Raw genomic sequence first — 19,175 nt, forward strand, 5'->3', positions numbered from 1 at the left:
TGAAAAGTCCGTGCAAAAATAAAATCTACTTACGTGTTTAGGGTAAACCTCTTTTATTTTTCGACACAGTCTCCTTTCAGACTTGTACACTTCGTCCAACGGTGTTTTAATTTGTTGATCCCTTCCGAATAATAGGAATTGTCCAAGTCTGCAAAATAGCTATTAGTTGCTGCAATCACCTCCTCTTTGAATAAAATGTTCGTCCCGCCAGCCATATCTTCAAATTTGGGAACAAATAGTAGTCCGAGGGAGCCAAGTCTGGAGAACAGGGGGGATTGAAACGAGTTGGAATCCTATTTCCATTAACTTTGCGACCACAACTGTTGAGGTGTGTGCTGGTTCATTGTCGTGATGCAAAAAGACTTTTTTGCGGTCCAATCGCCGGCGTTTTTCTTGCAGCTCGGTTTTCAAACGGTCCAATAACGATGAGTAATATTCACATGTAATATTTTTACCCTTTTCCAGATAGTCGACGAGGATTATCCCTTGCGAATCCCAAAAGACAGTCGCCATAACCTTTCCGGCCGAAGGAATGGTCTTCGCCCTTTTTGGTGCAGATTCTCCCTTGGTAACCCATTGTTTAGATTGTTGATTAGTCTCAGGAGTATAGTAATGTTTCCTAGATTCATCCACAGTGATGAAACGACGCTTAAAGTCCTGCGGATTCTTCCTGAGCAGCTGCAAACAATCCTTGCAACACTTCACACGATTCCGTTTTTGCTCAAGAGTGAGCAATCGCGGAACCCATTTTGCGGATAGCTTTCTCATGTCGAAATGTTTATGCAAAATATTATGTACCTGTTCATTCGAGATGCCCACAGCAGTAGCAATCTCACGCACCTTAGCTCTTCTGTCATCCATTATCACATCATGCATTTTATCAATGATTTCTGGAGTCGTAACCTCCAAAGGGCGTCCAGAACGTTCAGCATCACTTGTGCCCATATGACCACTCCAAAATTTTGAAACCACTTATAAACTGTTCTAATCGAAGGTGCAGAGTCACGGTAATGTTTATCAAGCTTCTCTTTGGTCTCCTGAGGCGTTTTTTCTTTCATAAAGTAATGCTTAATCGCCATACGAAATTCTTTTTCGTCCATTTTTTGACGATCACTCGACTTCCTAGATTCACACGAATGCCAAACACAAAGAAATAGACCAATATGGCTGAAACTTGGTGTGTATTCTTTCCAAAGATGCTACTAACTAAACATGACCTCGATACGCGCCGGTGGTGCCATCTCTCGGACTTTGCACGGACTTTTCAAACGCCCCTCGTATAAACTGTCGGACTACGTCCAAACCCCCAATGTTGCGAATCTCACGCCTGCCACCGCTGGGTGACTGGTGCCCCGACCTCGGCGTCTGGCCTGGTCCCAGCCAGCATGTCAGACGCTCCTTCAGCAGCGCGTGGCCCCGGCGCGTCCCGCGGTCCGCGGCAGCTGTGGTGACGTCACGGATTATCTGCCCGCCGGCCGGCCTCGGACCCGCGAGTGAGGCGCCGACAAACACACGCACTACAGTGCTCTGCCGGCAGCGGAGCGGGACGCGTGCGAATCTCGCTACGGGCCGGAACACCACAGCTCGCCGTTCAGTGTGTGTGCGCACCAGGTATCGCACTTCGCAGCAGGAGAGGTAGCTGTGTTGCTAGTGCTTCTCCAGGTAAGTTTCCAGCAGCTTCCTGTATCTTATATTCAGCATGTAACTAAATTCCCTTTACATGTTTCGAGGACAAGTTCCTTACACCAAAACAAAACAAAAATCGATACTGAGAAAAACATCTTTTCCACAGCAAGTTCTTTGCACCAATTGTAATGTTATACGTGCCACTAACGTGCCAGGAATGGGGGTTATAATTGTTACATCCCACTTCTGACACCAATTGTAAAGTTATACAGACGCTAACGTGCCACTTTTGACACCAATTGTAATGTTAGGAGATGTTTTTAAGGGACTTCTGCAATCGATGTTAATGTGTAGCTTGGCAGGAAAGGGGAAAGAAGGCTGTTAAATATGCCTCGTGGCGGCAGTGTGCAGGAGGTTGAGCGGTCAGGATTTGATAGTGGGCATCCAGGGCTGCCGTTAAATGACAAAACAGGGAATTACGTACAATGAACAGGATATATTTCAATATACGGAGTACAAAGGGCGCGCCTAGGGTCGGAAGGTAGCAAGTTTAGGCCAGTCTAGGAGGTCGAATAATTAATTAAAATGCGCAGCGGAAGGGGAAGTGGTTCATGTTAACTTACGTTGGTGGCCGGTCGCGAAAGGCAGAGCCGGAGGCCGTGCCTTCCAAAAAGACGCCTGCTCTGCTCGAGGTCTGGATTACAAGAGAGAGAAGCAAGTGTGTTCTGCTCCGCAGGACGCTCTGGCGTCCACACACGTGATCGGTATCCCGCGCACGCTATTGGCTAAGATCAGTGGCGGACAGAACCGCCTCGGTTCTGAAAGGCAAGCGACTTGTGTCACGTAGACACGGCATGAATTACTTGGGGAGAAAACTGGTAAAGATTCCACTGGGCCTTTGAAATAAACCAGTTCCCTAAAATATTCCTTGACTGGCTGCCATCCTGTACAGTATTTTGGAAGGTGGTACTATGGACCAGAACAAAGAAAAATGGCAAGTAAACATCGGATCTAAAATGAAAACACAAAAAGCTATTAGCACTTGTCCAACAGAAGCGAGTAATGAGGATAAACAAATGTTCATAGCTCTTAAATTATGCATTTTAGAGCCCATGTTTACTGGAAAATCTTACCTTCTTTTGGTCCATACTGCCTCCTCCTAAAATATGTAAAGCAAAGAGCTTGCAGTAGAATAAATATGTTTCACAATATTGAAGGTGAACAAGGGCTCATACCTTTTAAAGTGTGGTACTTTAGACTCCATGTTTACTAGACATTACGCTCTTCATTTGGTGGAAGGAATCTGTCCTCAAAATATATAAAGGTAATTTAGCTACACCCTGTATAATCGAAAATGCTTGCCATAACGCGTAACTGTTCTTCAGAACACACGCTGGTTCAGTTTGTTATATCGTTCCAGAAGTCAATACCCTGTCGTCCATTTCAGCACCTGCAGCTCCTCGAAACTGATCGAAATTTTATAATCACTCAATCATTCTACTGGAGTAGAGTGGTGTTTAAGACTTATACAACTTCGTAGCGTTCTGCGGACCCCTGTCTATCTGAATGAAATCCGTTTGGGTATTAGGTCACCGTATTTTGAAACTAGGATAACTATTAAAGTCGACGTTTTCACCGTACTTTCAGTAGCTCTTTCCAGGGCAACCTGAGCAGGTCAGCTGTTCGTTTCATAATTGTTACAGTCATTTGTTAAAGGTATATATGAAGATAGTATCCGTTCCCGAAAGAACAGATACTATTAATGACCGTGCAGCTTCTCTAGAATGAAATGATAATTCAACCGACACCCTAGTTGCAAACAGGTGTTGATATATTTCATTGGGGACATGTTGAAAATGTGTGCCTCAACTGGGACTCGAGCCCAGTATCACCTGCTTACATAGCAGACGCTCTATCTATCTGAGCCACCGAGGGCACAGAGTATACTGCGCCTGCAGGGACTTATCCCTTGCACGCTTCCCGTGAAATCCACATTCCCAATATGTCCACACCACTACATTCGTAGTGCGCCAAACAGATGTTTGCCCGTCACATTCATTACTCGTGGCGGATTAATCTACCAAGTCCCGTACGACTTGGGGCATAGAGTGTGTGTTCGTACAAGGTCAATGGCCGGGTAGGTTAATCTGCCACGAGTAATGACTGTGATGGGCAAACCTCTATTAGGCGCACTACGAATGTAGTGGAGTGGACATGTTGGGAATGTGGGTCTCACGGGGAGCGAGCAAGGGATAAGTTCCTGCAGGCGCACTCTCCTCTGTGCCCCCGGTGGCCTAGATGTATAGAGCGTCTGCCATATAAGCAGGAGATCCCAGACCTTTTCAATCAACGCCTGTTTGCAGCTAGAGTGTCGATTTAATTATCATTTCATTTGTTAAAGGACTGTACTCCAAAATCTTAAGTTTTAGCAAACGAAGGAAAACATTCTGCAGGTGAGTAGATGGAATGTAGGAGAGGGGACTTTTCAATGTTAGCCATTACTGTAGCGTTGAAGAAATTAAGTCCAGAATCCTAGAATAAGTTTCCTTTCTTGAGGAAGTAATTCATATGCATGATCAAGTTATGTTTTTGGTAGTGTTTTAGATTATTTCTTTTTTTTACTCACACTTATTCACAGTTCTGTAACTCTAATCAAATTACATACAAAACGGTTTCATTGATCTTGAATCAGCAGCAGCAGCAGCAGTAGCAGCAGTGTTACGAACAGGATATTTCTACGGATTACTGTAAAAATACCTATATTCATGCGCAATACAATCAGTCAAACGATAAACATCCTGCATTTTTTCCTGTTAACAGCCACTGGTCCAGTGTCGGCCTTTCCAAAATTAGAAACATACACTCTGCTGGAAATACACACACCAAAAAAAGTTTTGCATCACCTCAGTTCCGAGAGTTCCGGAATCTTTACAGGAAATTGGAATAGAGATGAACATGAACATCATTTCCACCCTTTCTATTGCTCATCAAAACCACATATTGTATGTTGTACCACCATACAGCGAGACTTTCAGAGGTGGTGGTCCAGATAGCTGTACACACCGGTATCTCTAATACACAGTAGCACGTCCTCTTGCATTGATGCATGCCTATATTCGTCGTGGCATATAGAAGTTCATCAAGGCACTCTTGGTCCAGATTGTCCCACTCCTCAACGGCGATTCGGCGTAGATCCCTTAGGTGGGTCATATCGTCCACAAACAGCCATTTTCATTCAATTCCAGACATGTTCGATATGGTTTATGTCTGGAGAACATGCTGGCCACTCTAGTCGAGTGATGTCGTTACCCTGAAGGAACTCAATCACAAGATGTGCACGATAAGGGCGCGAATTGTAGTCCGTGAAGACGAATACCTCGCCAGTATGCTGCCGATATGGTTGCACTATCGGTCGGAGGGTGGTACTCGCGTATCGTACAGCCGTTATGGCGCCTTCCATGACCACCAGCGGCGTACTTTGGCCCCACATAATGCCACCCCAAACTAGCAGGGAACCTCCACCTCCCTGCACTTGCTGGACAGTGTGTCTAACGCATTCAGCCTGACCGGATTGCCTCCAATATCTCCGACGATTGTCTGGTTGAAGGCATATGTGACACTCACCGGTGAAGAGAACGTGATGCCAATCCTGAGCGGTCCATTCGGCATGTTGTTGGGCCCATCTGTACCGTGCTGCATGGTGTCGTGGTTGCAAAGATGGACCTCGCCATGGACGTCGGGAATGAAGTTGAGTCGTAACACGACGTCCTGCGGCTGCACAAAGAGCATTGTTCATCAAGGTGGCGTTGCTGTCAGGATTCCTCCGAACCATAATTCGTAGGCAGCGGTCATCTACTGCCGTAGGAGCCCTTGGGCGGCCTGAGCGAGGCATGCCATCGACAGTTCCTGTCTCTCTGTATCTCCTCCACGTCCGAACAACACCGCTTTGGTTCACTCCGAGACGCGCGTGTGTGTGTGTGTTGGGGTTTATGGGCGCTCAACATCGAGGTCATCAGCGCCCACTCCGAGACGCTTGGACACAAAGTAATGCGGACGCGATCGAAGCGCGGTATTGAACATCTAGACGTCTACATCTACATCTACTTAGATACTCTGCAAATAACATTTAAGTGCCTGGCAGAGGGTTCATCGAACAACCTTCACAATTCTCTATTATTCCAATCTCGTATTACGTGCGGAAAGAGTGAACACCTATATCTTTCCGTACGAGCTCTGATTTCCCTTATTGTATCGTGGTGATCATTTCCCCTGTGTAGGTCGGTGTTAAAAAAATATTTTCGCATTCGGACGGAAATTTGGTGATTGGAATTTCGTGAGAAGATTCCGTCGCAAAGAAAAAGCCTGTCTTTTAATGATGTCCAGCCCAAATCCTGTATCATTTTTGTGACACTCTCTCCCATATTTGGCGATAATTCAAAACGTGCTGCCTTTATTTGAAATTTTCGATGCGCTCCGTCAGTCCTAACTGGTAAGGATCCCACACCGCACAGCACTATTCTAAAAGAGGACGGACAAGCGTAGTGTAGGCAGTCTCCTTACTAGATCTGTTACATTTTCTAAGTGTCCTACCAATAAAACGCAGTGTTTAGTTAGCCTTCCCCGCAACACTTTCTATGTGTTCCTTCGAATTTAAGTTGTTCGTAATTGTAATACCTAGGTATTTAGTTGAATTTACGGCTTTTAGATTTGACTGATTTATCGTGTAACCGAAGTTTAACGAATTCCTTTTAGCACTCATGTGGATGACCTCACACTTTTCGTTATTTAGGGTGAACTGCCAATTTTCGCACCATTCAGATATCTTTCCTAAATCGTTTTGCAACTTGTTTTGATCTTCTGATGACTTTATTAGTCGATAAACGACAGCGTCATCTGCAAACAACCTAAGACGGGTGCTCAGAGTGTCACCCAAATCGTTTATATAGATAAGGAACAGCAAAGGGCCTATAACACTACCTTGGGGAACGCCAGATATCACTTCTGTTTTACTCGATGACTTTCCGTCAGTTACTATGAACTGTGATCTCTCTGACAGGAAATCACAAACCCAGTCACATAACTGAGACGATATTCCATAAGCACGCAATTTCACTACAGTATACGGAATCTATCTGAAATCCCTTGTCAATAGCACTCAACACTTCATGTGAATAAAGAGTTAGTTGTGTTTCACACGAACGATGTTTTCTAAACCCATGTTGACTGTGTGTCAATAGACAGTTTTCTTCGAGATAATTCATAATGTTTGAACACAATATGTATTCCAAAATCCTGCTGCATATACGATAACGATATGGGCCTGTAATTTAGTGGATTACTCCTACTACCTTTCTTGAATGTTGGTGTGACCTGTGCAACTTTCCAGTCTTTGGGTACGGATCTTTCGTCGAGCGAACGCTTGTATATGATTGTTAAATATGGAGCTAATGCATCAGTATACTCCGAAAGGAACCTAACTGGCATACAGTCTGGACCAGAAGGCTTGCTTTTATTAAGAGATTTAAGTTGCTTCACTACTCCGAGGATATTTACTTCTACGTTACTCATGTAGGCAGCTGTTCTGGATTCGAATTCTCGAATATTTACTTCGTCTTCTTTTGTGAAGGCATTTCGGAAAGCTGTGTTTAATAACTCTGCTTTGGCAACACTGGCTGCAATAGTATCTCCATTGCTATCGCGCCGAGAAGGCATTGATTGTTTCTTGTCGCTAACATACTTCACATACAACCAGAATCTCTTTGGATTTTCTGCCAGGTTTCGATACAAAGTTTCGTTGTGGAAACTGTTATAAGCATCTCGCATTGAAGTCTGCGCTAAATTTCGAGGTTCTGTAAAATATTGCCGATCTTGGGATTTAGCATATGTTTAAATTCGGCATGTTTGTTTCTTTGTTTCTAACCCTTTTTGTGTACCAAGGAGGATCAGCTCTGTCGTTTGTTAATTTATTTGGTATAAATCTCTCAAATGCTGCCGACACTATTTCTCGGAATTCAAGCCACATCTGGTCTACACTTGTATTATTAATTTGGAATGAGTGGAGATTGTCTCTCAGGAAGGCTTCAAGTGAATTTGTATCTGCTTTTTTGAATAAGTATATTTTTCGTTTATTTTTGGAGGATTTGAGGATTACAATATTCACTCTCGCTACGACAACCCTGTGTTCACTAATCCCTGAATCGGGTTTGATGCTCGTTATTAACTCGGTATTCTTTGTTGCTAAGAGGTCAAGTGTGTTTTCACGACCGTTTACTATTCGTGTGGGCTCATGAACTAACTGTTCGAAATAATTTTCAGAGAATGCGTTTAGCAGAATTTCGGATGATATTTAATGCGTACCTCCGGAATTAAACGTGTATTTTCGCCAACATATCGAGGGTAAATTAAAGTCACCACCAAATGTTATCGTATGAGTCGGGTACGTGTTTGAAATCAAACTCATGTTTTCTTTGAACCTTTCAGCAACTGTATCATCTGAATCTGGAGGTCGGTAAAAGGATCCTATTATTATTTTATTCCGGTTGCCAACAATGACCTTTGCCCATACTAACTCACAGGAAGTATCTACTTCAATTTTGCGACAAGTTAAACCACTTCTAACAGCAACAAACACGCCCCCGCCAACCATCTTTAGCCTATCCTTTCGGAACACCGATAGGTTCTTCGCAAAAGTTTCGGCTGAGCTTATATCTGGCTTTAGCCGGCTTTCAGAGCCTATAACGATTTGAGCATCAGTGCTTTCTATTAGCGCTTGGAGCTCTGGTACTTTCCCAACACAGCTACGACAATTTACAACTGTTATACCAATGGTTCCTGTATCTACGTTTAGCCTGTATTCAGCCTGCACCCTTCGTGGCTGAAGCCCTTCTTGTGTTTTCCCGAGACTCTCTAACCTAAAAAAACCTCCTCAGTTCACGCCACACAGCCCCTGCTACCCGTGTAGCTGCCTCCTGCATATAGTGGACACCTGACCTATTCAGCAGAACCCGAAACCCAACCACCCTTTGACGCAAGTCGAGGAATCTGCAGCCTACACGGTCGCGGAACCGTCTGAGCCTCTGATTCAGAACCTCCACCAGAGGGAATTTCTTCTGATCCAAAGTGACACACATCATTGGTACCGACATGAGCAACCACCTGCAGTTGGCTACACCCTGTGCTCTTCATGGCATCCGGGAGAACCCCTTCCACATCTGGAATGACTCCACCCGGTATGCACACGGAGTGTACTTGGTTTTCTTTCCCTTCTTGTCAGCCAAGTCCCTGACGGGCCCCATAACGCCTAACGTTGGAGCTCCCAACTACCAATAATACCACTCTCAGTGTTTGCCCGGATCTTTCTGGCTGAGTTGTTTCCTCTGAAACAGGACAACACGAGCCGTGTACCTCCTTCCTGGTGGAATGACGGGAACTGATCGGCTGTCGGACCCTCTCCGTCTAATAGGTGCTGCTCATGCATGGTTGTTTACATTTTTGGGCGGGTTTAGTGACATCTCTGAACAGTCAAAGGGACTGTGACAGTGATACAATATCCACAGTCAACGGCTATCTTCAGGAATTCCGGGAACCGGTGTGATCCAAAACTATTCTTGATACTTGTAAATGATTGAATGTATGCATCTTTAGCCCTCTTATGTATTCAGCAGCCACAACAGATGACTGTAAAACTATGTTCAAACTGCATAAAGGATTACGGTTGATACTCGACTTCCTGGAACATGTCTATCTTGTTATTCTTCCGACAACCGCCCCTTTCCTGCAATGCGACAGCCACCAGAGAGGTTGTAGATTAGGTTCTTTTAGCTTTGTGGTGAACGTATTATTTCTGGGAACACTTAACGATATTCTTTCACCGTATATATTCTGACAGCTCATCTGGGTACCTGTTTTACCACGAAAAATTTCCTGTCACACATTATACGAATGTTATCTAACAGGAAAAATACTGTTCCACTTCATTAAAATTTAGTAGCCGCGATAGACGCAGACATTCGAAGCATATACTAATGCTTATTTTGTTCTGTGTGGCCGTCGGAAGCAAATGTAGCTCTTCAACATTTGCTGGGACACATTCTTTCATATAATCAAACAGGAAGGAGTACACTTCATTTGCTCTTTTCTTAGAAATGCCTTCATGGCATACATGCATTCATTTTTCATGTTGTGTATACGAAATAAATTGAAATGCTTCCTGAAATATTTGGCGTAATACTTAAATGTAATGCCAGAACTGGGATGTTTTGTTTGCAGCAACTCGTACATAGCCTCAACTGTGAGCCTGGAAGTCGAATTTCTAAATCCATGTGAAGAGTGCAGTTACTCTTGCGCAGGAAATGGCTATGTGATCGTGAATGAGCTTCACATATGCAGATGGCATAGCACGGCTCTTGTTACCAGTTCCCCGCATATCTTCTGGACCACAATAACCAAAATGAGAAACGCAAGCAGTACGGCACACTTTATGTCATTCAGTCTTCACTGACAATAGAAGGGAGAACCGATAGAGGTACTCAAGGTATCTTCCGCCACACACCGTCAGGTGGCTTGCGGAGTATGGATGTAGATGTAGATCTTCCGTGAACTTTTCAAAACACCTGCCACAGCAGCTAGAAGGAAGGAAAACGAATATAACGTTACTTTGTCATCCTATTTTCAGACGTAATATACCGGGTGATCAAAAAGTCGGTATAAATTTGAAAACTTAATAAACCACGGAATAATGTAGATAGAGAGGTAAAAATTGACACACATGCTTGGAATGACGTGGGGTTTTATTAGAACAAAAAAAAAGTTCACAAAATGTCCGACATATAGCGCTGGACAACAAAACGTCAGTGACTGCTACCGTGACGGGTGAGAGGTACGCCGTTATGTTACAGAATGGCATCATCCTCAGCCTGGCTGATAAACACCTGCTGGAACGTATGATGTTTATGCAGGATGGCGCTACACTCTATATTGCTAGACGCGTAAAAGATCTCTTGCGCGCGTCGTTTGGTGATGATAGTCTGCTCAGCCGCCACTTTCGTCATGCTTGGCCTCCCAGGTCCCCAGGCCTCAGTCCGTGCGATTATTGGCTTTGGGGTTACCTGAAGTCGCAAATGTATAGTGATCGATCGACATCTCTAGGGATGCTGAAAGACGACATCCGACGCCAATGCCTCACCATAACTCCGGTCATGCTTTACAGTGCTGTTCACAACATTATTCCTCGACTACAGCTATTGTTGAGGAACGATGGTGGACATATTGAGCATTTCCTGTAAAGAACATCATATTTACTTTGTCTTACTTTGCTATGCTAATTATTGCTATTCTGATCAGATGAAGCGCCATCTGTCGGACATTTTTTGAACTTTTGTATTTTTTGGTTCTAATAAAACCCCATGTCATTCCAAGCATGTGTGTCAATTTGTACCTCTCTATCTACAGTTATCCGTGATTTATTAAGTTTTCAAATTTATACTGACTTTTTGATCACCCGGTACACTGGTAAAAGTAATAATAAACGTTGATATAGCTGTGAAAGCATTGTACCTAACTTGCATCGTTCACCGGTTTATCGTTCTGAAAAAGGTTTTCTTTACAGGTAATATAGCAATCACCTTTAGCTCTTCCTATTTTTATAACATTCTTTTCGTAATTTCCAGCATTACGTCCTCCTTTCTTTCTTTTATTGGTAATTTCACTACGTTCCAACTCAGTACTTCTCACAACACATGTTTAGAAATACTAACAGTTGAACTACGATAAGCGAAACGTAAAGCATAGAACATTAGGCACTCGACAGATGCCATGCGAAGATGATCACCATTGAAAGCGATTTATTCCAGGAGTAACACCTTTTTCTTGCAGAAAGTCGTATCTGTGTGTATAGAATCTAATATCGTGCTTAACTCATTTTGTTTAAATTTGGAGTAAGGCTCTTTCAATAACGACTTTAGTTTCTGTTTGATGTGGTTACATATTCAAAGGAATTTTATTCACAATAAGGTAGTTAATATTTCTTAATAAACCATGAAACGTTAAAGATACCGAAACATTTTCAACAAGTGACCGTGAGTTATGGGACATGTTTTTTGCCGCATGGTCAATATTTACAATCTCATTGTTTAACATAATATTCCTGCAATTACTCTGGTGTTTCGTAGTAGTGCAACAAATCTCTATTTAACGCTCTTCGCTCTTGAAAGACTGCTAGGAATGTATTGTTTTTTTTTTTCTTTATGTGGAAGTTTCCGGTAACTGTGATAGATGAAAGGAAAGCTTCGAACACCGCCTCATTTCACCGACAAACACATACAAACATCAGATTATCCAGTTGCGTTAGAATCCACAGCTTCCATTTCCAGTGCATTTGCAAAAATATTGGATGCAACTATGTTTACAAAAGGGTTCCTGTATCGTTAAACATGTTTAGTCAAGTTGTACGTAGTTTAGAGCCAAATTCAATTTATTGAACGTTTCATTCTCTACTCCAAGTAGTCTAACGGGCTGTTCGAAATCCCGACTATTATATATCATGAAAATGTACCACAGCTATTATCAGAATCATGTCTACGTTTCTTGTTATGTACGAGACGAATACCTAAAGTCATATTCGTAATAGACTACACGTTCTGGTATGTCAACAGAGTGCATAGTACTCCATGGCCAAAAGAAGTAATCGCCTATATTAAATTGCGAGTGTGACGGAAATTAAATAATCTGCTGTGATTATTATCGAATAAAAGAGTAAGTAACCATTGCAATAATGTCGAGTTGAGAGAGCAAACATGGCCAATCGATTGATAAACAGCCAACTCGAGATCCTGTCCCTTTAATAAGCCGGCGGCAAAGCTATAGGTTAGCACGGAATTTTGAATTCCGGCTGCAGCCTACACGCTAGCATAGACAGTAAGTACATTCAAGTTTACATGAACAGACGAGACAGAGAGGAAGGTGGTTCAAAACCTGCATGTTAGCACCTCCTCCGTAACAATAAGAAAAAATAGACAAATGGCAATATTTTCTTCTCGTAGTATGATTAAATGCATTTATCATCGCTATTTCGACCTGTTACGCCATTCTCAAGTGACAGATCACAGTGAAGGGTCTCAATGCGCGATCGTTATCAGGCGCTACTCCTGCTGGACGCTGAGTAAAAACTAAGTGCACTGATGACATGAACTGTACAGAAATCACTACACGAAGTGCCACGTTCTTATACAGAGGGGTCCAGAAAAACGAAAACACTCTTTGATAGTTAATATTTATGGAACAAAATGACTTACAGTTCTTGCCGTGTGGGATTAGCCGAGCGGTCTAGGGCGCTGCAGTCTTGGACTGTGCAGCCGGTCCCGGCGGAGGTTCGAGTCCTCCCTCGGGCATGGGTGTGTGTGTTTGTCCTTAGGTTAAGCAGTGTGTAAGCTTAGAGACTAATGACCTTAGCAGTTAAGTCCCATAAGATTTCACGTACATTTGAAGATTTCTGTTACAGTTCTTGCACGGGGAGAATGTTACTTTATGTGTTCAAAGCGACCCCATTAGCGGCCAGACAGCGTCGTCCCCTCTGGACTGTTGATGGAACTACGGCTGTCATTGTTGCCGGTGTGATAGCTGCAAAGGACGCCTCGATGGTTTGCTTAGGTGTTCAGTGCAGCTGGCTTCTGTTAATAAACTTATTTTGCAAGGTCACCCATTGGTAGAAGTCAAGAGATGTAAGGTCTAGAGACCGTGGTGAGTACTCAACAGCTCCTCTTCGACCTATCCATGGTCCTGGTAGATCTTCATTTAAGTAGGTTCTGACGTCTCTGCGGTAATGAGGTGGAGCGCCATCTTGTTGTAGGTAAAATCTCTCAGATGGCAGGTAAAATCGATATTTGCAGCATATGAAAATAGTCGTACACCTCAACAGTTACGGTACCTTCAAAGAAGAACGGGCCACTCAAACGATGACACACCACACAACATATTAACACCTGGTAGGTTAACTTGTTTGTCCATGTGAACGTGAGGATTTTCAGGAGCCCAGTACATCCAGTAGTGGAGGTTTGCTGTACCGTTCAGTCTGAATTGTGCCTCGTTAGACCAGATAACCATCCCTGAAAACCGTTCATCCTCACGAAGCTTGCCTTCAAACCAATCGCAGTACTCCATCCTTAGATCCGAGTCATCCTCGTTCATAGCGTGCAACGAGCTTGGAAAGTACACTTTCCACTTTGTAACCTTCAGAATTCGTCCTGGGCTTGATCAGCTTACAACGTGAGGCGTAACGCCTTTTATCGCCCCTGTCTAGAGCCTGTGTATTGGGAGAATGACTCATGCGTGCAGAGCGATAGAAGGTCTAAAGCGGGTTCAGTCGAGTACATGGAAGTTTCTTCCACCAGAGTCCAGTAGTGCTCAGAGACATTCAAGAGGCAGGTCAAGAGAATGTTTTTGTGAATTGTTCTGTTTATTTCTTGAAGAATTTCTTGTTTATTTATCTTTGTACAGTTTTGTATATGGTTTTAGTAGTGTGAATGACGCATGAATGTCGTCTAAAGTAAATTGTAGATCATTGTTCTACTGATAAACGCTGTACGAACTAGCGTGAGAAATTTTTAAGACAGTCTGCACGCAGACGACGGGGAATTTCGTATCATCATATGTTAAGTAAGGTTATGATAAAAGGAAAATAATTCGAGTGTAAATGAAAATAGTTAATAACGTAAAGTGTAAACAAAATATCAGAATGTTAAATATTTATTGCGGGCAAAAGTACAGTTCGAAAGTGTGTTATGTGTTGATTGGTTAGTCACCAAAAGCGCGGACTAATGTGCGAGTATACTGTTTCTCTATCGACCTAAAGAAAATGACCAATGAGAACGGAGTATTCTTCGCGCTTCTCGTCTCTTGAGGATATAGAATGCTTACAGCAGTCTAATAGTCGGAGCCCAGCCTTTCAATGACACGGTGGCGTGTAGTATGAGCTCCGAATGAAGTTATAGTTTGTCGGTTTTAGTTGTGCTATACGTCTCAAAAATGCTTTAAAGTGAAGGCATATTTATTCCGTTGCGATTTTTTAGAAAGTACTGATTTATTAAGTAAATTTGTATATAAGAAAATACAGTAATTCCGAGTGGCATACTGAGCAGATAAGTGACTAAAAACTTGAGTGCATTAGACACTGATAAACTTAATAATATGGCGAGCAGTTTCATTTAAAAACAATCAAAGCTTACTAGCTATTCAGATTTCGGGAAATACGCTAACGTGAATGAAAGGGTTTTTGCTTGACTGTGCTAGGATTAGCATGGGCTTGGCAACGAACGTGTAATTCTTGACTTCAGAATATACCGAAGTTTTGCCAGTATTTTCATCTTTCATTCAAAATCAAGACCTTTTCCCAATTCTTAGAATAGTTACGTTGTATGCAGTCTGGTGCGTGTTGCAGTACGGTAGGTTTCTGCTCGGCTTTCCTACCGGCGATCTGCTGCAACGGGTTCACAGTTCACAGTTTTATCGACCTAAAGAAAATGAACAATGAGAACGGAGTATTCTTCGCGCTTCTTTTCTCTTGAGGATGTACACTCCTGGAAATTGAAATAAGAACACCGTGAATTCATTGTCCCAGGAAGGGGAAACTTTATTGACACATTCCTGGGGTCAGATACATCACATGTTCACACTGACAGAACCACAGGCACATAGACACAGGCAACAGAGCATGCACAATGTCGGCACTAGTACAGTGTATATCCACCTTTCGCAGCAATGCAGGCTGCTATTCTCCCATGGAGACGATCGTAGAGATGCTGGATGTAGTCCTGTGGAACGGCTTGCCATGCCATTTCCACCTGGCGCCTCAGTTGGATCAGCGTTCGTGCTGGACGTGCAGACCGCGTGAGACGACGCTTCATCCAGTCCCAAACATGCTCAATGGGGGACAGATCCGGAGATCTTGCTGGCCAGGGTAGTTGACTTACACCTTCTAGAGCACGTTGGGTGGCACGGGATACATGCGGACGTGCATTGTCCTGTTGGAACAGCAAGTTCCCTTGCCGGTCTAGGAATGGTAGAACGATGGGTTCGATGACGGTTTGGATGTACCGTGCACTATTCAGTGTCCCCTCGACGATCACCAGTGGTGTACGGCCAGTGTAGGAGATCGCTCCCCACACCATGATGCCGGGTGTTGGCCCTGTGTGCCTCGGTCGTATGCAGTCCTGATTGTGGCGCTCACCTGCACGGCGCCAAACACGCATACGACCATCATTGGCACCAAAGCAGAAGCGACTCTCATCGCTGAAGACGACACGTCTCCATTCGTCCCTCCATTCACGCCTGTCGCGACACCACTGGAGGCGGGCTGCACGATGTTGGGGCGTGAGCGGAAGACGGCCTAACGGTGTGCGGGACCGTAGCCCAGCTTCATGGAGACGGTTGCGAATGGTCCTCGCCGATACCCCAGGAGCAACAGTGTCCCTAATTTGCTGGGAAGTGGCGGTGCGGTCCCCTACGGCACTGCGTAGGATCCTACGGTCTTGGCGTGCATCCGTGCGTCGCTGCGGTCCGGTCCCAGGTCGACGGGCACGTGCACCTTCCGCCAACCACTGGCGACAACATCGATGTACTGTGGAGACCTCACGCCCCACGTGTTGAGCAATTCGGCGGTACGTCCACCCGGCCTCCCGCATGCCCACTATACGCCCTCGCTCAAAGTCCGTCAACTGTACATACGGTTCACGTCCACGCTGTCGCGGCATGCTACCAGTGTTAAAGACTGCGATGGAGCTCCGAATGCCGCGGCAAACTGGCAGACACTGACGGCGGCGGTGCACAAATGCTGCGCAGCTAGCGCCATTCGACGGCCAACACCGCGGTTCCTGGTGTGTCCGCTGTGCCGTGCGTGTGATCATTGCTTGTACAGCCCTCTCGCAGTGTCCAGAGCAAGTATGGGGGGTCTGACACACCGGTGTCAATGTGTTCTTTTTTCCATTTCCAGGAGTGTAGAATGCTTACAGCAGTCTAATAGTCGGAGCCCAGCCTTTCAATGGTACGGTGGCGTATAGTATGAGCTGGTAAAAAGGACGAAAGGAACCGTGCCGCCGCACACGGTTTCCGGGCACCCTGGTTCACAGATTTTTGAGGTGACTTAGTAAAATGTTGCAGACGTTCTCTTATGCACATCCTGAACCGTACCGCCAGCTTCGGATTTATCCCTAATATGATAAATTGTTGTACATATTGATTGTCGTTGTACCTCCATCGATTTTCGTACTTCCAGTACCACTTCAGTTTGGCCCTGCGTTGCTTAAACGACGAACTTATTTCATTCACTGCTGCACTGTTTTCTGCTGGAAAACGCACGCCAGGCTCTGTCGAGAAAATAGGGAACTACGCTGCCGCCCAAAATTGCAACGATATGTCATGGGTAACCCTCGTTTCACTACAATTCCTGCAAACTTGACGTCATTTTGACGTCACATACAATATCGACGACCGCATCATCGGCAATCTACTTTCATTAGCATTCCATACGGGCCTCTCACAAGATTTCATGCGTGTCATTAAATATCACTTATTAACACATCAGCGATACAGGCCTTAAAGATAGAATATGATAACAAAGACCGGAGTTAAACATCGCCAGATTAAGTGCGAGCCTAATAAATAAAGTCGTGGGTGGTGGAATCGAAAGTTGTCGGCTCGCATCCCGATATATCCAATTTTTTTTTCTGTTAGCATTGTTAACACATTCTTTTACTTTCTTACGAAAGAATGTTCTGCAATACAGGATGTTATTTACATTCAGTATGTTATGAGAACAAAGGACGAAATAAATACATAGCTATTTCAGAGTACTTGGCTAGGCAGGAACCTAAGAGGACAGCTTAAATTACTGCGACTGAAACGAGCAACAATAAAATTCATGTTCTTCCTCCACATAAAATTTTGCTCTTTATTTCCGAATATGTGACGCCTGCCGAGTGTGTGTTTAGGTAGAAACCTAACACGGCAACTTGGATTGCTGCGAGTGAATCGAAGAGCAGTAGTATTCATATTCTTCCTTGTCACGAAGTCGATACCCGATCATGCGGTCGTCGACATTGCGCGTGACTTCAAAATCACGTCACTTCTGCAGGAACTGTTGGGAAACAAGCATTACCCTTTGTCATTTTGTTGCAAAAATGTTAATTGTCAAAGAGTGTCTACATTTTCCTGGACCCCTCTATACAGGGTGGAGAAAAACTGTGTCACGAAAATTTTAGCCCTGGATAGCTGATGCCAGTAAGAACCAAAATTACTAATGTTGTGTAGGTCAACAACGCACAATTTTTAAACTACGGAAACTTGGCGCCAAGCGGTCCGATTGGCCGCGGCATTGCCCTGTTGTCGGATGTTCTGGACAACGCATGACCGCTAATGCTTCGCCTGCCGGAGATCGCGATGTATCGAAGGCGACCCGCACGCTCGGTGGCAGCGCGCCAGCCTTCCACTCTGGGGGCGAATCCTCCGAGGTCTCGACACATCCATTATAGTTTCATGATAAGACGTACCGAGAACAAATCTGTCAACAGCTGTTAGTTCACGTACAGAAAGTGTTTTACAAATAGTTTCAGCCCCGAAAAGGGCCTCTTTTCTAGCTAGGATATTGTTTACTTAAAGCAAGTGCTCGAACTGGCACCCTGTGACGCGACACAAGCTTGGTAAAGTCGAAAGGTGTTCCGCCAAACTCTTTCAAAGATTCCTGGCATTGCCCTGATGTGATTGGCGACATGTTGAATGCGATCCATTAATTGCTATTCGTTTCTAGGTGGTCTACGTCTGGGTGGGTGAACTAGAACCTTGAAGAATCCCCACAGGAAAATGCCTGGTGGCGCGAGGTCTGGTGATCGCACGGGAGCCATGTCCTACAAAAACCTCTACCAATGACCCGGCCGTCGAAGAGTACATTTAAACATCCGCGCACAGCACGACTATTATGAGTGGCCACCCCATCATGCTGCAATCACATGCGTAGCCATATGTCCGGGGGACATCTTCCAGCAGGCTAGGTAGAGTTTCTTGCAAAAGGTGAAGGTAATTTGCCGCAGAAAGTCGAGGAGGTAGACGGACCGGCCCATTGAGATGGTCATCCACAATGCCTGCAAAAAGATGAGCGCAAATCGTTCCTGGTGTCCATGGATGTACGTGACCTGAGGGTTTCCCCTTGCCCACTAATTAACGTTTCAAGTGTTGTAAAGGCCATCCTGATGCGGGTTGCACTCGTTGGTGAACAACACAATGGCAGCGAAGTAGGTATCTCGTGCAACACGCCGCAGAAACCACCAACAAAACCCTAGCCTGTGTTCGTAGTTCGCCGCGGGATTTAGGTCTTGGTCAGGGTGGAAACTAAATGGATGCTGGTCGTCATCCCTCAAAACATGCCAGTCTAACTGATGAGTTACCCCCACGTTGTGTCCAACAGCTCGAGTACTTGTCGTAGGTGCTTCCTCGAAGCGCTCGAGAGCAGTCTGTTCAAATGCATCATCCCGTCGTGTTCAAGGTCTTCCAGCATCACCATGATA

The 19,175-nt window shown here is 44.5% G+C and overlaps 1 protein-coding gene across 1 annotated transcript in view; it reads left to right on the top strand.

Annotated features, from left to right (window-relative positions):
• Positions 1–1,642: 1,642 nt before the first annotated feature.
• Positions 1,643–19,175, top strand: part of LOC124549065 (parathyroid hormone/parathyroid hormone-related peptide receptor-like) — a 498,163-nt gene continuing 480,630 nt past the window's right edge. Inside the window, exon 1 of the mRNA XM_047125217.1 lies at positions 1,643–1,662. The gene's annotated coding sequence lies outside the window, so the exon portion shown is untranslated. The remainder of the gene's footprint in view (positions 1,663–19,175) is intronic.

This window comes from Schistocerca americana, chromosome 1 (genome assembly GCF_021461395.2).
Source record: "Schistocerca americana isolate TAMUIC-IGC-003095 chromosome 1, iqSchAmer2.1, whole genome shotgun sequence".
In the NCBI taxonomy this organism is placed as follows: Eukaryota; Metazoa; Arthropoda; class Insecta; order Orthoptera; family Acrididae; genus Schistocerca; species Schistocerca americana.